This window comes from Barbus barbus, assembly GCF_936440315.1.
Source record: "Barbus barbus genome assembly, chromosome: 43".
Lineage (NCBI taxonomy): Eukaryota > Metazoa > Chordata > Actinopteri > Cypriniformes > Cyprinidae > Barbus > Barbus barbus.
The window spans coordinates 12248908-12273699 of NC_136721.1; the positions used below are offsets into that span (position 1 = coordinate 12248908).

The 24792-nt window shown below is 39.7% G+C and overlaps 1 pseudogene across 1 annotated transcript; it reads left to right on the forward strand.

The window, feature by feature from the left end:
• Nucleotides 1-5705: 5705 nt before the first annotated feature.
• LOC306862278 (suppressor of tumorigenicity 14 protein homolog) lies at nt 5706-16766 on the forward strand (annotated as a pseudogene). The gene is made up of 20 exons: nt 5706-5752; nt 5920-5953; nt 6404-6568; nt 6678-6808; nt 6909-6979; nt 9407-9594; nt 9750-9785; nt 9870-10101; nt 10231-10373; nt 11183-11280; nt 11374-11480; nt 11944-12077; nt 12173-12277; nt 14169-14260; nt 14337-14469; nt 14714-14836; nt 14917-15100; nt 15175-15418; nt 16376-16512; nt 16605-16766. The product of its transcript is annotated as a suppressor of tumorigenicity 14 protein homolog (transcript).
• The last annotated feature ends 8026 nt before the right edge of the window (nt 16767-24792 follow it).

Consider the following 24792-nt stretch of genomic DNA (forward strand, 5'->3'; position numbering starts at 1 on the left):
CCCTCTCAGTGCTATAGGATCATGTAAAACAACATGGAAGGCTAGTTTCTCCAGCAGACACCTGCGCGCGCGTGTCCGTGAGTCTCGCTGTAGGTGAGGACAAAAGGCCGCCTGCATGACACATGAACGACAACACAGAGGACTGACAGCGGCAAATTTGACAAATGCATCGTGTGACATGGAGCCACTCAAATCTGGGAAAGAATTTCAGGTATGGGGTGGTGATGGCGCAGTGGATAAGACACATGCCTTTGGTGTGAGAGACCCGGGTTCGAATCCACTGTGAGACACCAATGTGTCCCTGAGCAAGACACTTAACCCCCTAGTTGCTCCAGAGGCGTGCGACCGCTGACATATATAGCAATTGTAAGTCGCTTTGGATAAAAGCGTCAGCTAAATGAATAAATGTAAATGTATGTTTTAAACTGAATATCATTATTTTGTTTTCTTTTAGTCCGACGTTATCAGCTGTTAAATCTTCCAATATTAACCTTCTGGGACATCCTGTACAGTGCTGTTTGTGTTTGGTAATTTATACAATTATGTGCCTAAATTATGTATTTATATTTTATATACATTTATATGTTAGTTGTATAATATACTGTTATATATTCTAAAAGTTATTTGTAAAAATACAGTCTTGTATGTAGGCTACATACACACACACACACACACATATTTATATATATATATATATATACAGGTATGCTCTGATTTGTCTCACTGTGTTTTATATTGTTCAAATAATGGTTATATTGCTGTTTCAGTTTCACTTTAATCCTTATGCTTATTAATGCTTATTTAACTTTTTGAAAAATATTAAAAGATGTGACTAAGATTGCCATCTAAAAAAACAGTTTTTCTTATACTAAGAAAAGCTGGCACTTGAGTCACATGACCCACGCACACTTTAGCTAATGCATAATTGATTGGGGTGGGTTGTTGACACTGATGAGCAAGGTGTTGGTTCGCTATTTAAAACAGTTGCAGCTGCATTATGCCATATAGTCATACCAGTGAGTTTGGAGTGCTTATGTAACGGAACAGTCCACACAGAGGTAAGTAAAACAATCGGTGCTTTATTCAGGTGCTCAGTCACACAATAACGGTGATAGCTTTTCCAACCCAGGTGAGTCACACTTCGTGCGGATAGTGGTGATTGGTGATCGGTGATTCTTATAATGTCTCTCTTGTCTTGGCAGGTCTCTAGAGATCGGTGTGCCAGGACTACGGGAGGTAGCGGACAGCCACAACAGCCAAACAGGATCTGATGATGGAGAGGGAACGGAGAAGGACAAGGCAGAAGGTAAGTAGCAGGTAAGTAATGATAAGAGAGGTATACTCAGCACTAGGGCTTCGTAGGGCGTCGGTCCTTGTCGCAGGTACAAGATCGGACACTGAGTGATCTAGTGAAGGTGCTTATATGTGGCTGGTGATGATGGTGATAATGAGGTGCAGGTGCTGGTGATTAATAATCTGGTGAGGTGGAGCGAGGTAATTGGCTGGGCGAGGAGCCTGGTCCTTCTGTGACAGTACCCCCCTCCCCACGGACCGCTCCTGAGGGCCGACCTCGGCATCGTGGTGGTCTGCCTCGGCCTCGAGGTGCAGGACAATCTGGATGAGCAGCATGAAAGTCCTCTAGTAGGCTGGGATCAAGAACATCATCCTTGGGGATCCAAGACCGTTCCTCCGGGCCGTAACCTTCCCAGTCCACCAAGTACTCCAGTCTGCCACCACGACGCCGGGAGTTTAAGATGTCATAAACCTTGTAGATGGCCCCGATGATAAGCGGGAGAGGGGGTTCCTCGTCAGGACCAGGCTCTGGGGAAACAGAGGGATAGTAGGGTTTTAGTAGAGAGACATGGAATGTGGGATGGATTTTGTAATGTGCCGGGAGTTGTAATTTGTACGTGACCGGGTTGACCTGTTCCAAGATGGTGAAGGGGCTAACGAATCTGGGACTCAACTTGCGGCTAGGCAGGCGCATCCTAATGTCCCGTGTAGAAAGCCATACCTTTTGACCCGGCAGGTAAGATCTTCTGCCTGCGCACAGCCTGCTGCAAGTGATGGTGTGCGGAGTCCCAGACTCCCTCGCTCTCTTGGAACCAGTGATTCACTGCAGGAACATCCGAGGGTTCCCCGGACCACGGGAACAGGGGAGGCTGGAAACCGAGTACGCACTGGAAGGGAGTGAGTCCAGTAGAGGCTTGCCGGAGAGAGTTCTGGGCGTACTCGGCCCAGCCAAGGAACTGGTTCCAGGAGTTCTGGCGGCTATGACAGAAGGTTCTCAGGAATCGCCCTATTTCCTGGATTTTTCGTTCAGTCTGCCCATTTGACTGTGGGTGGTATCCGGAGGTTAGACTGATGGTCACACTTAGGAGAGAAAAGAAGGCTTTCCAGACACGGGAGATGAATTGGGGTCCTCTGTCGGATACAATGTCTTCGGGGAGACCAAAATATCTGAATACGTGGTTGAAGAGGAGTTCAGCTGTTTGCATAGCAGTGGGTAACCCAGGCAGAGGAATGAGTCGAGTAAACTTGGAAAATCGGTCAATAATAACCAGGATGCATGTGTGGTTGTCGGATGGTGGCAGGTCGGTTTTGAAATCTACTCCTAAGTGTGACCAGGGGCGATTAGGAATGGGTAGAGGTATTAACTTGCCAGCAGGAAGATGTCGGGAACTTTTGGCTTTGGCGCACTCTGGGCAGCCCTGAACGAACCTTCTCACATCCCTAGCCATGTTAGGCCACCAGAAGCGATCTTTTAGCAGCGAGAGAGTTGCGTTGGCCCCTGGGTGACCAGTACCAAGAGATGTGTGAGAAGAGTGAATGAGTGGAGTGCGCTGTGTCCGAGGAACATATTGGTGGTCTGGAGGACAGCCCGGCGGATTGGCTGGAGGAGTGTCTGAGACGACTGGTGGAGAGGACCAGGCAATGGGGTTCACAATTATGTTGGTGGGTAGAATACGTTCTGGCTCATCGGCAGGTTCCTCTGGAGAATGAATTCGTGATAGAGCATCGGCTTTGATATTCCGAGTACCTGGGCGATATGAAATCTGGAAGTTGAACCGGGTGAAGAATAGAGCCCAGCGGGCTTGACGGGGGTTGAGACGTCTGGCCTCACAGAGGTATTCTAGGTTCTTATGATCAGTGAGTACAGTGAATGGTTGAGATGCTCCCTCTAGCCAGTGTCTCCACTCCTCCAAGGCTAACTTGATAGCTAGTAGCTCACGGTTGCCGATGTCATAATTCCTCTCCGCCGGGCTGAGTTTTTTGGAGAAGAAGGTGCATGGATGGAGTTTAGGAGGTTTCCCCTGCTGCTGGGACAATACCGCACCAACCCCAGTGGTTGAGGCGTCAACTTCCACAATAAATGGGGAGTTCGGGTCTGGATGGACTAGGAGTGGTGCCGTGGTGAAGGCCTCTTTGAGACGGTTAAATGCATTGGTGGCATTGATATCCCAGGATAGGGTCTTCTTACTGCCCCGCAGGAGATCTGTTAGAGGACTGGTGATGGTACTGTAATTAGAGATGAAGCGACGGTAGAAGTTTGAAAATCCAAGAAACGTTGCAGCTCTTTGATGGTGGTTGGACGTGGCCAGGTGGTGATGGCTTCCACCTTCCTCCTGTCCATACGGGTGCCACCTTGATTAATGATGTAACCGAGGAAATGGGTTGAAGACTGGTGGAAGAGACATTTTTCGGCCTTGAGGTACAATTGAAATTTCCGGAGTTGTTGGAGGACCTCCGCAACGTGGTGGCGATGTTCGGCCAGGCTCCGGGAATAAATGAGGATGTCGTCGATGTAAACGATGACGAATCTATGTAGAAACTCCCGGAGAACCTCATGCATAAAGCCCTGGAAGACAGAGGGGGCGTTGACAAGCCCATAGGGCATAACCCGATACTCGTAGTGGCCAGTAGGGGTGATAAAGGCTGTTTTCCATTCGTCCCCCTCTCTTATGCGGATGAGGTTGTACGCGCTGCGGAGGTCCAGTTTGGTGAAGATGGTGGCACCGCGGAGTTGTTCGAGAGCCGCCGGGACAAGAGGAAGGGGATATCTGTATTTGACGGTGATTTGGTTTAGTTTACGGTAATCAATGCAGGGTCTTAAGCCTCCATCTTTCTTGGCGACAAAGAAGAAACTGGATGCAGCAGGGGAAGTGGATGGTACAATATATCCCTGGTTGAGGGCCTCCTCAATATACTCCTCCATCGCCTTCTGCTCAGGAAGAGAGAGGGGATAAATCTTACCCCGTGGTACTGGTTCACCCGGAACTAGGTCTATTGCACAGTCCCATGGCCGATGAGGTGGTAAACGTGATGTGCGCTTAGGGCAGAAAACGTCGCGGAATGCTTCATAATCCGGGGAATTTCCACCGATTGCTTCTCCACCGGGCTCTCGATACTGGTCGTCAGGATTGGAAGATCTTGGGTCTTAGATGATTGTGGTTTGGGTAAATGTGGGAAGCAACGAGGGAAGCAATTAGTACCCCATCTTAGGACCTCTCCCGAGGTCCAGGATAAAATGGGGTTATGTTTCACCAGCCAGGGTCGACCTAAAACAATATCGACGGTGGATTCTTCTAAAAGGAGCAAATGGATGGATTCGTGATGTAACAGTCCAAGACGAAGTGACAGGGGACCCACACTATATTTAACTAGACGGCGGGTGAGTGGCGTACCTGTTATGGCTTGGATTTGGTAAGAGGTCTCGGTCGCAACGGGAGTGAGGTTGAGCTGACGGCAGAGCCTTCCCGAGATGAAGTTCCCCGCTGAACCGGAGTCAAGGAGGACTGTGACGGGCATGAGGTGAGTATCGAGGACAATATTAGCACAGGTAGATAAGGGATTCATCTTGTCGACTTGTGGTTGAACGCCATTCACCAGAAGTCTAGGTGGTCGAAGGGTGCAGGACTGGATATCATGCTCGGAGCTTCCACGGTATAGGCACAAACCATTGTTGATGCGACGTTGTCGTTCAGCAGGGGACAGATGAAAGGAGTCTGTTTGCATAGGTTCCGGTCGAGCCTCTGGCTGGCGAGTGGGAGGAGTGTCAACGGTAGATGTGGATTCCATGGAGACAGCCTTCATACGATTGGAACATCGGATTGCGAGTTGAACGAATTTCTCTAGCCCATAAGTGTCGTTGTAAGCGGCCAGCTGATATTTGAGACGAGAATTCAAACCTTGACGAAAGGCTGTGATGAGCGATGGTTCATTCCAGCCGCTCGCGGCTGCGAGGGTGCGAAACTTCAGGGAATACTGGCGAATATCCATGGTTCCCTGTCTAAGTTTATATAACTGCTCACCAACCGTAGAATCACCCGGGGAGTTGCTGAAGACTTTTTTAAAGTGGGCGAGGAATTGAGGATATGACTGTGTAGCGGGTCCAGCCTGACTAAGGATCGTCTCAGCCCATCTCAGCGCCGGGCCCGTGAGGGAAGTGATTATAAAGGCTATTTTGGCTTGATCAGTAGAGAACATCTGCGGGTGTAAATCAATAGTTAAAGAGCATTGAAGCAGGAAACCGTTGCACTCCTCCGGATCACCTGAGTAGGGCGCTGGTCGGGCCATGGGACTGGCGAACATTATAGGCGAAGAAGAGGTTGTTGCGGAAGTGACTGAGGTAGGTGCAGAGACCGGTCGTGGTGGTGAGGAAGGACGGACAAGTATCCTTTTGAGTGTGTCAACCAATTCCTGAAATGGGTCGCTCGTACTCATCCTTTAAGCCTTCTGGGTCCGATCTTCTGTAACGGAACAGTCCACACAGAGGTAAGTAAAACAATCGGTGCTTTATTCAGGTGCTCAGTCACACAACAACGGTGATAGCTTTTCCAACCCAGGTGAGTCACACTTCGTGCGGATAGTGGTGATTGGTGATCGGTGATTCTTATAATGTCTCTCTTGTCTTGGCAGGTCTCTAGAGATCGGTGTGCCAGGACTACGGGAGGTAGCGGACAGCCACAACAGCCAAACAGGATCTGATGATGGAGAGGGAACGGAGAAGGACAAGGCAGAAGGTAAGTAGCAGGTAAGTAATGATAAGAGAGGTATACTCAGCACTAGGGCTTCGTAGGGCGTCGGTCCTTGTCGCAGGTACAAGATCGGACACTGAGTGATCTAGTGAAGGTGCTTATATGTGGCTGGTGATGATGGTGATAATGAGGTGCAGGTGCTGGTGATTAATAATCTGGTGAGGTGGAGCGAGGTAATTGGCTGGGCGAGGAGCCTGGTCCTTCTGTGACAGCTTAAGAGGGATAGCCTGTTTTGACATGGGTGGTTCAAAATTGCATCTTAGTCATGTACAGTACAGTGCGTCCTTAGGGTAGTTACAGAGCGTAACTCATTCTATTTGTAACGGTTACGTGTAAAAATAAGTGTATTTTACATTTCTCTGTAGGACCATGGCTTGGAACTGACAGAGCAGTTTCTTCCAGCATCAGATGCAAAAAAGTTGCAGAAGAAGAGGAGAGGGTATCGTTCAGGGCGATCGTGGCAATAGGTCTACCCACAGCGCTGGCAATCATTGCATTGGTAACTGGACTGTTAGTGTGGCATTTCCATTGTAAGTTATTTAACTCATAAACAAACAAACACACTGTTATTATCACCAGTGAACCTTACATTTGAATGATCATGATAAAACAATGACTCCAGCATGTCCATTGTTACAGACAGGTATAATGGGAGGGTGAGGAAGATGTTCAGTGGTTATTTGACCATCTCCAGTCAGACGTTCTCAGATGCTTATGAAAACAGTAACACCACTGAATATAAAGAACTGGCTTCAAAGATCTCAAAGCAGGTGAGGTGTGAGGTGGTCAGGTTTCTTTGTAATGTTTTTAGTTTTTTAAATATTTTCTTTATGTCTGCTTAAAACTTTGCTTCATTGTACTGTCTTTCAGCTCAAAAGTATATATGGTCAAGTGCGCTTGCTGTCAAAGTACCATGTGGCGTCCAGTGTGCAAGGTTTCAGGTAATTTAAATAATTCCACCATTCATGGAAGAAAATTATGGGTAGTTGACATGAAAGGTCATTATTTCAAATTTTCTTTTTCAGATTTTTGTAGTTATTAAATATTCATTTGAACTTGTATGACCTCATATTAACTGACAGACTGCATGAAGTATTTGGGCTTTAGAAATCGCATTGCAGGACTATTTAATTGGTGATATAAATAAAATATTAATTGTCTCTTGTACATTTATTTTCAAAGTCAAGTCAAGCTCTTAATTGTAAAAAGGAACTAAATAATTTTTTTTCACTGGTTGATGCAGAATATTAAAATGACAAATGTAAATAGAGAAATAAAAATAAGATATACAGTCATGGCCAAAAATATTGGCACCCTTGGTAAATAGGATCAAAGAAGGCTGTGAAAATTAATCTGCATTGTTAATCCTTTTGATCTTTTATTTTAAAAATTCTCAAAAATCTAACCTTTCATTGGATAATAAGAATTTAACATGGGGGGAAATATCGTTAAGAAATAAATGTTTTCTCAAATACACGTTGGACACAATTATTTTTATTTTATTTTTTTAGTGACATACTGCCAAGTATGGTGACCCATACTCGGAATTCGTGCTCTGCATTTAACCCATCCAACGTGCACACACACAGCAGTGAACACACACACACCGTGAACACACACCCGGAGCAGTGGGCAGCCATTTATGCTGTGTGAGCAGTTGGGGGTTCAGTGCCTTGCTCAAGGGCACCTCAGTCGTGGTATTGAGGGTGGAGAGAGCACTGTACATTCACTCCCCCCACCTACAATCCCTGCCGGCTCGAGACTCGAACCCACAACCTTTGGATTACGAGTCCGACTCTCTAACCATTAGGCCACGACTTCCCCATTCCCAATTATTGGCACCCCTAGAAATTCTTATGAGTAAAATATCTCTGAAGTATATTCCCATTCATATTCACAATTTTGAGCACTCCAGGGTGTTTATGAACATGAAATTATCCAGCCATGGCCACAATGAGAAAAACCAAAGAATATATGTCTGATGTGCAGAAAAGGATAATTGAGCTTCACAAATTAATAAAGTGGCTTTAAAAAAAGAGCTAGAGCAGTTAAAATTAAGAATTTCCAATCAACATAAAATATTACGAAACTGCCTGGAAGAGGCTGTGTGTCTATATCGTCCTAATGCACGGTGAGGAGGAGAGTTTGAGTGGCTAAAGACTCTCCAAGGACCACAGCTGGAGAATTGTAGAAAATAGTTGAGCCTCGGGGTCAGAAAACCTTAAAAAAAAATTGTCAAACAGCATCTACATCATCACATGTTGTTTGGGAGGGTTTCAAGAAAAATTCTCCTAGCTCATCCAAAAACAAACTCCAGCATATTCAGTTATCAGACATGACTGGAACTTCAAATGGGACTGGCTTCTATGGTCAGATGAAACTAAAAAAATGAGCTTTTTAGCAGCAAACACTCAAGATGGGTTTGGTGAACACAGGGATAAAAAGTACCCCATGTCTACAATTAATCTACTATGTCTACAATATACTGCTGTATTTTTAATGTTGTGGGCCTATATTTCTGCTGGAGGTCCTGGATATCTTGTTTAGACACATGGCATCATGGATTCTATCAAATACCAACAGATAAAAAAAATCAATAAGTGACTGACTTTGTTAGAAATCTTATAATGGGCCATGTTTGGATCTTCCAACCGTACGATAATCCAAACACAAACCTCTGGGCACGAAACCAAGCTTCTGCTATGGGCATTCCAGTCCTCTGACATGAACCCTGTAGAAAATGAGTGAGGTGAACTGAAGAGAAGAAGCACCATCATGGAGCTGTGAATCTGAAGGGTCTGGGGTGATTCTGGATGAAGGAATGGTCTCTGATCTCGTCAGGTGTTCTCTAACCTCATCAGGCATTATAGGAGAAAACTCAGCTGTTAAACTGGCAAAAAAAGGGCGCCGTTAATTGTGGCCAATATGTATGGGGAAAAACATTTATTTCATAATGATATCCCCCCCCCCATTTTAAATTCTTATTACCCAATGAAAGGTTAGATTTTTTGTGAATTTTTTAAATAAAAGATCAAAAGGATTAACAACGCAGATTAATTTTCACAGCTGCCTTTGATCATATTTACCAAGGGTGCCGATAATTCTGACCATGAATGTAGATCATTTAAAACTCATATAAGACATAATCAGAACTTACAAAATTACAATTAGAAGTGTATGTGTAAAGATTCATTTTAAATTTGAATTTCATTGTTGAAAATAAATTAGACAAGTTTTTGTCAGCCAACCTTGAATAGTTCCCCCAAATCTATTAGAGCATCACAGAATATGCCGGACTCATTTTACACTGTGAATCTCATTGATGTATATTTGTATTGTAAGCTCCATTGTCATTTTTTTCCATTTAGTGAGGGCAGTAATAATGGTATCATCACTTATTACCTGTCTGAGTTTAATGTCCGGGAGTCCCAAGTATCTGCTGTGGATGAGGCCATGGCATCCCTGGATGGGGGGGGGGGGAATGCAAGGAAAAGCCAGAGGGGGTTTGGTCACAGGACTGACAATAGCCTTATCATTGACGGCATGACGTCAGGAGGTAAATCTGCTGGAAGAGAGTTTCATATTACTTGCTCAGTTTCAGTCTGTCACCTCTTGTAATGGAACCAGAAACTTCAAACTTCATTTTAGTCTAGCAACGTTAGTCTGATGGTTAACAGTTCAAATTCAGATATATTTTGGTGTGCATTACAGCTGTGGATGCTCGGTTAGCTGGCAGAAACTTCAAACGTGAGTTAACAATACTATCTTTACATTTAGCTGTTAATACGTGTTTATATCGTAGACTCATATTCAACTTCTTCTGTCTTTCAGGGTCCAATAAGAGGTCTCATCATGCTCATGGGAACCAGACAGACATGATCCGGTCTCCAGGTTTTCCCGATTCTGCCTACCTTCCCAATCTTTACACCGAGTGGCAGATTCGGGCCGACCCAGAGCACAGGATCAGACTGGAGTTTGACGTCCTAGACTTGGAGATAGATTGCCGTAATGATTTCATCAAAGTGTACATTAGCACCATCAGAGAAGCATGTCATATAACAGAGTAAGTGTTTATACACTCTCAGTCATCCTCTTGATGACACACAACCACAAATGTGAGCTGTATCACGTTAGACATGTCTGTTTTCATTGTCTTTGCGATATGTGGAGTCTAACAAATATGTTCATGCAGGAAATGTGGATATCGCTTACCTGATGTGCAGCTAAATTTCATCTCCTCTGGGAATGTCATGCTGGTTACACTGGTTACAAATGAGGAGAAAAACTTCCCAGGTTTCAGGGCATTTTACTCTCAGATTCCAGTCACAAATCAAGGTAGAGTTTACTGAGATATTGTAAACTAATTAGGGTCCAAAGTTCATTTTTGACAGACTTTGCCAGTCATACACACACATTTCTTACTTGCCACGAAACTGTATTTTGCATTACTTTGATTTTAAAAAAGTCATTATGAAAATGGCATACAATTTTTAAATGTTTTTGAAAGACTTATACTAACCAAAGCTGCATTTATTTGCCCAGTTAAAACAATACTATTATGAATTATTATTACAATTAGAAAATACTTATTATAATATCATAAATATTATGATTTTCAGTTTAAATATTGTTTAAAATGCAGTTTATTCCTGAATTGTTTCCTGAATATTTTTTTAAATGCAATTTATTCCTTAAAGCTGAATTATCAGCAGCCATTACTCCAGTCTTCAGTATCATATCTCGATCCTTTAGAAATCATTATTTGCTGATTTGGTGCTCAAGAGACATTTATTATATATTATCATCAATGTTTAAAACAGATGTGCTCCTATTATGCTTTTTATCAGGATTATTTGATGAATAAAAAAGTTTAAAGAATAGCATTTATTTATTTGAAATAGAGATTTAAAATGTTTCACAGTTTTTTTGGTTCAATTTAATTCATCCTTGCTGAATAAAATTACAAGTTTCCTTTAAACAATGTTGTATTGCAGTACTTTATAAAATTACCAGCCACTTAGCAAGTGACTTGCCAAAGCTTGTACTTTAGTGAGCATTAATTCTGGGTCCTGCTCTTCCTTTGAGTTAAATCAAGAAGTCTAAACCCTATATTTGTGTTAATAATGTCTTGTCTCATTCTTTAGACTGTGGAGGGAAACTGACCGGGGTTCATGGTACCTTCACATCACCGGGCTATCCCTCTCATTACCCACTTCAGACTGACTGTGTCTGGAACATTGAGGTAAAATTATTTCTCCTTAGTGTCAACATCTCCCTCATCATTGATCTGTTCCTAACATTCATATTGTAAGTTCTGAAATGTTCTGTCTGACAGGTTCCATCAGGAAAGCATATCAAGGTGAAGTTGGACAAGTTGTCTATACATAGCACTGAACAAAACACCATCAGCTGTCCAGCAGACTACTTGGAAATAAACTACAGGTCAGATAAAAGTATCATGAGAGTAATCATACTTATACTTTAGTAGATGTTACAAACTATGAAATATAAAGATATCATTTATACACCACTATTGAAAAGCATTAGATTAACCTTAATGTTTTGTGATAAAATGATGCGTTTTGAACTTTCTATTCATCAAAGAATCCTGAAAAAGTATCACGGTTTGATATCATTCATATTAGAGTGATTTCTGAAGGATCATGTGAAGACTGCTTCTCAGCTTTGCATTACAGGAATAAATTGTTTTAAAATATTTGTTTTTAAAATTGAAAACTGTTGTTTTAAATTGTAGTAATATTTCACAGTAAAACTGTTTTTTACTGTATTAAATGTAGACTTGGTGAGTATAAGAGACTTAAAACATTTTACTGACTCCACTTTTGAACAGTAGTGTATATTCTCTAAATATAGATTACAACTGTAATTTTATAAATTGTTTTAGGATATGTGGGGAGAAGCCACCCAAAACTGTGTACACAATCAAATCAAATCAGGCAACAGTCAGATTTCATTCTGACCTGTCTTACGTGAGTGAGGGCTTTTCAGCAGAGTTTGAGGCCTTTGAACCCACTAATCATGAGTAGAATCATATTATTTTTCCTGCTGATATTAAAACGCAATGTTCAAAGCTCGACACCGTGACAAAAATATCTAAAATCACTTTTCCGCAGCCTGCCCTGGGAGGTTCCAGTGTGACAATGATCTATGTGTGTCCCCTAACCTGTAATGTGATGGCTACAATGACTGTGGAGATATGAGCGATGAGAGGGGCTGCAGTAACTTCATACCATATCACTTGTGCTTAATCTTTGTGCAGGTATGTTCTCTTAATTTTAAAATGGCGCCGCTGATGGCAGCTATTGTGCGTTGCTCTTCAGTGTTTGTACTGTTTTTGTTTGTTTTTCCTGTTTTTTGTTCTTCAAATACGATCAGTTTTACCAGGGATGACCTGCTGAACATTCGGCAGAACACACCACAAAATCTTTTACCGGATTTTAGCCTTAGCTCTGGTCAAACGCTACAGGAGGAGGCGCAGGCGGCGAGGGAAGAGAGCCGGAGCGCTCGTGAAGTTTCATCAGCGCGGATTTCAAACGGCGTTGCCTAGCATCCATCTGGCGAATCTCCACTCTCTACCCAACAAAACGGATGAACTCCTCCTGCTTTCCCGGACAAACAAGGATTTTTCTAACTCCGCTGCTCTGTGTTTCACGGAAACCTGGCTGAATGGCAACATACCGGATAGCGTGCTACATCTGCCTAATTACCAGCTGATCAGAGCAGATCTGGACGCAGAATCAACAGGGAAATTGCGCGGCGGCAGGACGTGCTTTTACATCAATGAGAGGTGGTGTACAGATGTAACTGTGCTAAAGAAGATGTGCTGTTCAGATCTAGAAACGCTCTTCATTAACTGCAAGCTATTCTATTCGCCGCGGGAGTTCTGCTCGTTCATTCTCGTGAGTGTCTACATTCCACCGCAAGCGCACGTGAGTACAGCTCTACTGAAACTTGCTGATCTGATCACAGAGAGTGAGCAACAACACCCGGACTCTGTTTTAATCATTCTCGGGGACTTTAATAAAGTAAATCTCTCCCGTGAACTGCCAAAATACAGGCAGCACATCACATGTCCCACCAGAGACAGTAATATATTGGATCACTGTTACACAACAATAAAGGACGCTCTGTTCCACGAGCAGCTTTAGGACTCTCTGATCACTGCTTGGTTCATCTTATTCCGTCCTACAGGCAGAAACTTAAGTCTGCAAAGCCTGTATTAAGATCTCTTAAAAGATGGACTAACGAAACAGAGCGGGATCTACAAGCCTGTTTCGACCTCACTGATTGGACTGTTTTTGAACCCGCTGCCACCGATCTGGATGAGCTTACAGAGACTGTAACATCTTATATCAGTTTCTGTGAGGATATGTGCATTCCTAACAGGACTCATCTAATCTACAACAATGACAAACCATGGTTCACTGCAAAACTCAGACAGCTCCGTCAGGCCAAAGAAGATGCTTACAGAAAGGGAGATAAAGTCAAACAGGCCAAATACACACTGGAAAAGGAGATCAGCATGGCAAAGAGGAATTATTCTGACAAGCTCAGGAAAAATTATCTTCCAGTGATCCTGCTTCAGTGTGGATAGGAATGAAGGATATCACCAGTTACAATTATTTTGTCGTTTTGAAACATCACCCCACACCCGCCCTGAACACCTCTCCACACAACCATTCACACCTCCAGCAACCCCTCTCTCCCCCACACCTACGATTCAAATCAGCGAAGACGATGTGTGCCAGGTCTTCAGGAAGAACAAAAGAAGGAAAGCATCAGGCCCAGACGGTGTGTCACCAGCCTGCCTAAAAACCTGTGCTGATCAGCTGGCCCCCATCTTCACACATATCTTCAACAGATCACTGGAGCTGTGTGAAGTCCCCTCGTTAATTGTTGTTATTCTTTTATTATCTGTGTCCTGTCCTGTTGCTGTCTTTCTGTTGCACTGTGGAGCTTCTGTCACTACAACAAATTCCTTGTATGTGTAAACATACTTGGCCAATAAAGCTCATTCTGATTCTGATTCTGGCTCATTCTGATTAAGCTTTTAAGATACTATAATAGTGTCATTTGATGTTGCATTACTTTCTTTACCCATGCATGCAGTGTGTAATGAGACTCAAATAAAATGCAAGAACGACTTCTGCAAGCCCATTTTCTGGCGCTGTGATGGGATGAACGATTGCGGAGATAACACTGTGGTAAGGATGAAACCAGCACTCAAAATCTTGAACTATGGAGCAAAAGTGATGGAAACGATTTCAGGTTGTTTGTTCAATTTTGTCTGTAGGGAACTGCAAAGCTCAAGAGTTTAGTTGTCGAAACGGCCACTGCATCCCACCACAGAAGCAATGTAATGGTTACAATGACTGTGGAGATGGCTCAGATGAATCTCAGTGTAAGAAATGTGAGAACTTTTGAGTCAATAAATACAAATGTCTTTTCAATATTTAGCCTTATTTTGACCTCAAAAGTTTATATGGTAAATTATATTATTATTACTATTAATGTATACCTTTATTGTTTATACTTTCACAGTTACTGTAGTTACTTACCAGCACTAAACTTTAACTTAGAGGTTGATAAATATCCCTGCTGCCAACATAAGCAATCGCTACACTAAGTGACTCAGTTGCCTCTTTTATATCCAGCCATAGCTGTTCACTGCTCTGCTCTCACATATAAGTGCAAGAATAACCAGTGCATTAGCAAGCTGAACCCTATGTGTGATGGAGAGACTGACTGTGCAGATGGTTCAGATGAAGCTGAATGCAGTAAGTCCAGAATTCCTCTGTCTTTCCTCATATTTACAGTATATGTTTTTCAGTGATGTTTCATGTTCGATTCACTGTAGAATGCGGGACGAAGCCCTACAAGTCCAGTCGTATTGTTGGTGGAAAGGACTCGAATGAGGGAGAATGGCCCTGGCAGGTCAGCCTCCACATGAAGACACAAGGTCATGTGTGCGGGGCATCTGTTATCAGTAACCGCTGGCTGGTCACTGCTACTCACTGCGTGCGGGACAGTGAAAAGTTCAAGTGAGTTCTTCTTTTGTTTGTTTGTCTTCTCCCCTCCTGCTCTGATCCTGACTGAATATTTGGTCTTTTGCTAGATATTCCCAGTCTGACCAGTGGGAAGTCTATCTAGGTCCACCTTTAAACACGTGAAATGGATAATCTCTCACCCTCAGTATGATCACTTGAGCTACGACAATGACATTGCGCTGATGGAGTTGGATAGCCCTGTAACTCTCAGCCAGAACATCTGGCCCGTCTGCTTACCTGAAGCCACACATGACTTCCCAGCAGGCAAATCTGTCTGGATCACTGGCTGGGGCAAACAGAGAGAGGAAGTTGGTAAGTCATGTAACGGCCTACATTGCACTACCATTTGAAAGTGTGGCGTTGATAAGATTATGTAATGTTTTTGAAAGTCTTAATTTCTTTGATCGAAAATACAATAAAAACTAATATTGTGAAATATTATTACAATTTAAAATCACTCTTTTCTGTTTGAATACATTTTAAAATGATTTATTCCTCTGATAATAGAGCTGAATTTTCAGCAGCCATTACTCCAGTTTTCAATGTCACATGATCTTTCAGAAATCATTCTAATAGTGTAATGTTCTGCTTAATGTTTTTGTTGAAACTGTGAAGCATTTTATACAGGATTCTTTGATTAATAGAAAGCTCAAAAGTACATAATTTATTTAAAATCGAAATCTTTTGTGACATAATAAATTACTTTCCTGTCACCTCTCACTCAGTAGAATGCATTCTTGCTTTCTTGCTCTTGAAAAAAAGCTAAACTTGTATTTTAGATTCCTTACATTATTTTATAAAGACATTTCTCAAACAGGTGCATCCTTTAAAATCACTCTCCAGCCCAACTAAATCCATTAAAAATATAATAATAATAATAATAATAAAAAGTTTTAGTTTTGCATAAATTCAGATATAGACAGTTTTTTCTGCAGGATTAATTTCAATAATTTAAGGGTATATTTTCTCCCATGAAGAAATGAATTATTTTGACAAAATATCATATCAGTTGGCTGATAAAAATAAATGCAATTAATTTTTGCCCCTTCATGCTTAAACCTTCCAGAAAAACACAGATTTAGTCAAGTGTCTAAACTCTTGACTTGTGTTATTGTGTGAAATACACAGTGAGATATGAGCTTCTCTGTTTGTCCAAACCAGACAATGAGAAACAGTACTTAAACATCTCAGGTTACTGACTACAAATTATGACATAATAAGAGACCACAATTGTTAGTAAGCTAAGAAAATGTCTTCTCCCTGCTTTAGATGACGTTGCATCAGTGTTGCAGAAGGCTGAGGTGCGCATTATTAACAACACTGTGTGCAACGAGCTGATGGAAGATGGGATAACACCACGCATGATCTGTGCAGGATTATTGAGCGGAGGCGTAGATGCTTGTCAGGTGAAATGAAAGATCTGTTTTTTCACTTTCAGATACATGTCATGGCCTTACATTTCTCAGTAACGCACATATATTCCTCATTTCTCTGCCAGGGTGACTCAGGTGGTCCAATGACGTCCACTGAGAGCAATGGCCGCATGTTTCTTGCTGGCATAGTGAGTTGGGGAGATGGCTGCGGCCGCAGGAACAGGCCCGGCATTTACACTCGGGTCACAGAATACCACAGCTGGATCAGGCAGATGACAGGGGTATAATGTCACAACAGTGACAAGAAATGGACTAAAGCCAAAACGTATCAACCTGTATTGAGAATTACTGAACATAATTAAGACCATGGTCATTGAGTTGTATTTCAGTAGCCATAATAATTCCTGTAATCAAGCCAATTGTCCACTTCTTTGACTTTTATTTTCCATTAATATAATAATGAGCTTTCATCGTTTCTTCTTGATGTGTTTCTGTTTGTATTTACGCTCTTAAAAGAGTTTGTCTATGTGGACTATGCTGTTTTTCAGCTCAAATGTTGTTCTTGCTGTGGATGAAAGTATTATAGCTGCCTTGCTTATAAGTCATTACAACTTGAGTGCTTCTCAGGGATCTTTGTAATGTAATTGTTGGCCTAATATGTTAATTGACTGTTTTTTTATTACATTGTATTTTTATCACCTTTCATACGGCCAGACTTCATGATCAGATCTTTGCACAAATGTATTTTATGGCGAAGTGATAGGAAACAATTTTACAGTTTACATTTATTCTAGACAGTTCATGTGCCCTGTTTTAATGTCAGGTTAATTTTAAATACATGCTGATAAAAGAGAGAGAATTTCTGTAAGCTTTGTATGTTAGTGGCAGACCAAGTATATTTTGTTTGTGTGTGTATAGATGGACAAAAAAAAATTCTTACCGTTAGAATTTTGAAACTTGAAATATGAATTTTTTTTATTTTTATTTTTTTAAACAATTGGTAATTATTTAGATTTTTCTTTTCAGTTTTGTTTATACATTGATCTTTGTTTTACTGTTGTGTGCATCTGTGATCTTTTGTTATAATAATATTTTTTATTTTTGTTAATGTCCTCCTTGGGGGATTGGATACATCAATGGATTCTTTGTTAAACATTAAAAGGGAAATTGTAATCTGCTTTGTATTTGCTTTTTTTTTTCATGTTGTGAATTCAGAAGTTGGTGCTGTATTTAAAGATATGAAAAGACAAAAAAAATGTAATCGCATCAAATACATTTCAAATATAACAACGTATTTAACATGTAAATACGTTAAAAATAACTAAGACAGGAAGAGGTTATAAAAATGTCTATTAAGATCAGCGAATACTTTTAATTATCTTAATTGTTATTTTTTGTTTATATATTGTAAATATATATGTAATGCCTTATTTCCTTAAAATTGTAATGTACAGCATGCAATTATATTTGAATTTGTGAAATTTACTCAGAAATAAAATTTAATTCATAATCAAACTTGTATTTTCTTAAGAGGGATGAAACCTATACAACAAGTGCCACGTGGACAGTGCCAAGTGCATAATTAGCTGTGAAAATTTTAACAGAAATCTGGATGAAAACAATCCCTTTTGAAAGGGTCTTTCACGTTGCACAAATATGCTAATGGTTAACTTTGGTTTACTCCGAATGCTGAAGCTTGATTTGTTAACATTCATATAGCTCCACCAACAAATGGCATTTCAGCCTACCAATACAGGCAGAGCTGACTGCCACTGCCTATAAAAGTCGGCACCAAATGGTATTTCATAAGAATTTTCTTCTTCAGTGCGAAGATTATCTCCTTGTTGGACTCTAAAAAAGAAGAAGAATGTAGAAGCCTGCTCATTTGTCATAGAACAGCAGCGGAAAGATGTTCCTCTTCAGTGTTTCTCCCCTGCGGTGCACTAACCACGAGGCTATCAGCGACGACAACCTTTCGTTGAATCTAACGGAGATCAAGGATGTGGACAAAGTCAGCCGAGGGGGGACCACCCCCAAAGAAGTCTCGCACTCGCTCTCCGGTCCCCCGTTTAGCTCTGGGCAATGGAAGCTCTGTTCATGCTGGGCCCGACCTACCCACTCAGCACATGCCCGAGCAAATTACCGCTGTGATAGAAAAAAAAAAAAAAATCTTGAATAGCGCTCCCACCTACTCAAAAAACTATTTCTATTACAGCACTCAGACCACTTGCCACCCAGCTCCAGGCTTGGGAAACTTTTACAGCCACTACTTCCTCGTTCCAAAGAAAGATGGTGGGCTCAGGCCCATCCTTGATCTCAGACAAATTAACTGTGCCCGATAATGGTATGTCCATCCAGGCTCTTAGAGGTATGTAGAGCACTCTCTAGCCACTTTCTGCAATCGTAGCAGCTCTTTGTATGCTTCGTAGTCTTCTCTAAAGGGCTGCCAGTTACAAAGCAGACACTATCCCGCTGCATAGTCGATAGTATCAAAGGGGCACATGGAACACAGCTTTTAATAGGGCTGTGCAGAACAGAACAGACCAATTTAAATTTAAATGTTAAAGACATTTTCTGCACCTCTTAATTACTCTGGAATGATATTATTATTATTGTTGTTGTTGTTGTTATTGAGTTTACAGGGTATGGTGGTTTTGCTGTTGTAAACACTACTGTTGTTGTTGTAGAAAAAAAATTGAATTCGATTCTAATCCTGTTCTGAATTTATTCATTTTTTGAATGATAATGATTATAAAAACAGGATTGATAAATATAATTCGGAGCATGAGAAAATCAGTATAAACCTGTTTTACCAGTGTTGTGATAATTATTTTTAAGGCACTTTCCGTTTTTTAAAATAAATTCTGTAATAATAATAGTTCAAAGTATTAACAGTTTTTAGCCAGATAACATAAAAAAAGACAAGACACCTCGACGCGCTTTAAACTTTTCCCAATTAAACAGCAAGAACGAAAGAGAACAAGCACCTTTGTTTTTATTGCTGTGTGTAGCTGCATTTTTTTTTATTTAATATTAATTTGAATAAAATGTAAATTCGTCCCCCGCACTTTATTCAAGCTCGAGCAGGTGTTTTCACAAAGAGGTTTAGATTTAAACCTAAACAAGGTTAGCTGCAGCAAGGGGCTACAATATTTCTGTTCTATGTTTTCCTAAAATTACAATTTTATGATTGGTTTAAAAAGGCTAATACGAACACCCTTTCCCCATTTTTATCACAGAATAATTCAGGAAATATATTTTATAGTTTCTATACTAAATGATATGTCAATCAGTATAGGCTACTGCATTTTTCATATAGTTTATTTATTTATTAGCTGAAGATAACTTGAAAACCACACATAAACCATATATTTTCGGATTCGTGTTTATTGTCTTCACGTTTCATCAGTAAAAACATTTCTAGCTCAGCTACAGCTATAGCCATGTGAGTTTCTGCAGGAGAGCGCCCTCTGACTTCGAGTATGAATTAAACATGCACGAGAGTGTCCAGCTCTCCTCATATTCATATCTCCTCATTTTGGATACGAATAAAACGTCACGTAATGTCTCTTCTAATTTAAATCTAGAAACCTCTATGTGAAAACACCTGCTCGAGCTGGAATAAAGTGCGGGGGACGAATTTACATTTTATTAATATTAATATATAAAAAAATGCAGCTAACTACGGAGCCCCTAAAGGGACAATGGCAAAAAAAAAAAAAAAAAGACTTTCGAGAAACTATTGCGTGAACACGAGACACTTTTTTGAGCGTTTCCTATGGAAGCCCGTTCCCGCCACCTTAAGAAAAAATATAATTCTGTAAGTCATAATAATGAGATACTTTCTCATAATTATGACTTAGTATCTCGTTATATTGAGAAACTTTCTCATAATAATGCGGCAATTTCTTTTAATAATGAGAAACTTTCTCATAATAATGACTTAGTTTCTCGTAATAATTACTTATTTTCTCTTAATAATGAGAAACTTTCTCGAAATAAAGACCTACTCCGTGATGCATGAGGGACGGCACGCTAGCGACATCTGCTGGTCAAAGCCATGCAGGAACACCGCAAACATCGCTTGTTCTGTAATCTAAAACTGTATAATCTATCATTAAATAACGATTTCAGGTAAATTATCTGCATGTAGTCTTTTGTTACTCTGCCAGACAATGAAGTTCATGGCTTCAGATATAGAGGAATATATTGCAATAAAAATCACACGCATTTTTATGAAGAAATGAAAGCCATTACACATATAAACTTAACGAATAGATGTTCATTTCGATGATTTGTTAGTTTTTTATTAGCTGTCACTTTCATGCATCACATGCATAAGCCCACAGTAGCCCAATCTCCTCTCGCTAGCACAAAGCATCATTGTTCGTTACCACGGCAACCGCTTCTCTTCAGCATCCCACACTGCTTCTTGCAGGACATGTGAACGTGAAAAATGCTTAATGTGGCTTAAAGTACAATGACTAATTCAGGATACAGTATTATTGATCATGCACACAGGCAAGCATAAGGGGAACCCAGAATTTGAACACAACACCCAAAGTTGCATGTTAAGCGTTTTCCTATAGAAAACGTTATAGAAAATGCTATGTTAAGCATTTTTCAGGTTAAGCGTTTGTCCTGCAAGAAGCGGTGTGGGATGCTGAAGACCAAGCGGTTGTCGTGGTAACGAACAATGATGCTTTGTGCTTTTGAAATGAGATGGCTTACTGTATGAAGCATATGATGCATGAAAGGGACAGCTAATAAAACTAATAGATCAATGAAATAGGCATCTATAAATAAGTTTATATGCATAATGGCTTTAATTTCTTCATAAAATGCCTGTATTTCTTAACTGAAATATTAGTCTGGAATGTTTGAAGCCGTAACTATTGGCAGAGTAACTTGCTGGTACGTGCTACAAATTAACAAGACTATATGCAGATAATTTATCTGAAATCGTTATTTAATGATAGATTATACATCTTTAGATTACAGAACAAGCGATGTTTGCGGTGTTCCTGCATGGCTTTGACCAGCAGATGTCACTAGCGTGCCGTCCCTCATGCATTGCGCATGCGCGGAGTAAGTCTTTATTTCGAGAAAGTTTTTCATTATTAAGAGAAAATCATTACAACTTGAGTACTTCTCAGTGACTTTTGTAATGTAATTGTTGGCGTAGTTTTATCACCTTTCATACCAAACAGACTTCATGATCAGAACAAAATGCATTTTATGGCTAAGTAATAGGAAATCATTTTATTGTTTTCATTTATTAGGGGCAGGTAATAACCTGCTTGAATATTATTTTTAATTTTAAACATATGCTGATAAAATTACATAATTTCTATAAGCTTTGTTAGTTGCAGACTAAGTATATTGTGTGTGTGTGTGTGTGTGTGTACAATACCTGTTTTTTTGTTGTTGTTTTTTTTTCAGTTAACCCTTGTCTAATTGACAGGTTTTATTTTTAATCATACCTTTTTGCTTAATATGCTTTATGATTATATTGTTATATATGATTATAAAACAGAAGGAAAGAAAGATAGAAAAAAGAAAAAGGAAGAAAGAAATACAACAGCTTGTCACTGGGACAGTACCCTTAAAAGCACATCTTTGTACCTTATTTACCCCAAAAAGTTTCATAGTTGTACATTACGGTACATATTGGTACTCTAATGTACTAATATGCACCTTTTTGAGTATAAGTTACAAAGATGTCCTTATAAGGGTACTATTGTTTACATATTTCAGATTGTATTTTGTGTGTGTTGTATGTACAGTACATGGCACACAGTAATGGATACTTGCACATTCACATACTTCTTTATTCTGTTCTGTTCTATTATACATTAGTCTGATTAGTCTATGTTAAAAGAAATATCTTATCATAGACAATGCTGTAAATAATCTTTACCTCTGAAGTCTCACTGAAACTGTCTGCCTCATTCACTCTCAACTGTGAATTAACTTCTGCCTCTGTCTATAGCAAATAAAGCAGTGTTTGAAACATCTACATACAGGGAATAGTGACATACAGAAGAAAATAACACATTAAGTACACTGCTGGACAATAACCAGTCATTTGTATCCTAAATTATTTTTTAACACTTTAGAATGATAAACACATTCACTATTAACTATGACTTTTTCCTCAAACTCTTCATTTACTGCTTATTAATAGCTTGTAAGGTAGTCGTTGTAGTTGTTAAGTTTAGGATTATGGGATGCAGAATATGGTCATGAAGAATACAGAATTAATATGTGCTTAAGTACTAATGAACAACCAATATGCAAGCTAATAATTACATACTGTAGTTAAAAATGATAGCTGAGAAGTTGTTCATCATACTAATGTTATTTTTTATTTTTCTATATTTGACTAATTATGTGTTTTTTATGATTGGTCCATTTATAATCCTACAAACGCGTGTGTATTATAGACGTTATACAATATAAAAACAGCCAGGTGTTAAAAGCCACTCTTCTCACCTGTCACTGTGTGTCGTCCTGATTCTGTCCTAACAAACCTAGGCTGACTGTTTCTTGTTCATTCTTGACAACACATAAAAACGTCAAATTAGTGCAATAATGACATAGCACCCCTAAATTAAGATCGGTCTGGATCAGATCAGTGATCAGTGAGATAAGTTACATGATTGAAATACCTCATGTATAATTGGCAGAGTTAAACATGTCACAATGCTGCAAACCCTGTAAAATCTCAGTTCAACATTATCTTTATTCTTATTTGAAGGGCTCTGATAACATACATACGTGTTAAAATAAAAGACGTTACAAAAGAGTTACGGAAAAATACACTGAAAATAAATAAGTGCATGTTTGTCCAGGCAGCTTTTTTTCTCCATATAATGAACATCAAAACTTGCTAATTATTCAACAAGAGCAATAGGCAGAGTCACTCAACATTGTGCAACACTATTCGGATACCACATGACAACTTACGCTGCTTGACTTCGTAAAAAAGGAGTGAAGAGTTTCTTGCCGCTTTGAACTCATCTCGACCTCTAATGAATGATGGATACAGCGCGGGACCGCGGGCGCGAGCCTGGGCATATCGTGACGTCACAAACTGAGTGACTGATTGCCATGGAAACGTAAACGTCATGTATAAATTATCCTGTCTCTTTGAATTTTAAATCATTCTGCATTTATATACATTGCTCCATTAAAACCTCAACATGTCGAGAACACAACTGTCCAATGAAACAGTGCGGGGGACGAATTTACTTTTTATAAAAAGTGGGGGGACACGTCCCCCGCGTAATCTACGCCCCTGGTACAGATGACAGTTTGTGTTCTTATTCCTTAGATTTCTTTTAAAATCCATTGAAATTTTGAAATATGAAAATGTCAGCATTTTTGTTTTGTTCAAACAATTGGTAATATTGTAGATTTTATTTTTGCAATTTTGTTACATAATTTTTGTTTTACTGTTATGTGTCTCTGTAATGTGGTTAAAATGTTTTATTTTTATTTGTTAATGATTAATGTTCCCATAATGTGCCTTGATACTTCAGTGGATTCTTTGTTCAAAATTGAAAGGGAAATTCTAATTTGCTTTTTATTTGCATATTTTTCATGTTGTGAATTCAGGGCTTGATGCTACATTTTGCACCAAATACATTTTAAATAACAAATTTAACATGTTAATAGGTTTACACAAAAAATGAAAATGTCTATAAAGATCAGTGAATACAGCCTACTTTTAATTATCTAAAAGTATCTTATTTTTGTTGTACAATGATATCGATGTAATGCCTTATTTCTGTCAATTTCTATTAACTCTAATGTAAGGCTTGCAATTAATATATTTGCATTTGTGAATTTAACTAAACTTGTATTTTATTTTTTGTTTGTTAACAACTGTTTATTGAGTTTTATTTTTTGGAACAGTAGTACAAAACAAAAAGTAACTGTACAAATTTAAAACCCACCCCTTGGTAGACTTAGAAAATAAATAAATAACATAAAATAAATAAATAATAATAATAAACACATTAATTAATATTAATAGCTAAACAAATAACAATAAAATATTTTTTTTTACAAAGATTTTAGAAAAGAAGACACAACATTAAAATCTGAATGCCATGAATTTACAGTTTTCACGTTAGATCCATGTATACGAGAAGTAAAGAGTTCCATTGAGATAATGTCCAAAAAATACACAGGTTCTTCTGTCCATTGTGTGAGGAGTCCAACGGCTGACTAGCAATTGTTTTTGCTGCTGTGAGAGCAGCTAACAGTAAAGAGCTTTGTTGGACAGACAAGGAGAAGTCCCAAAAG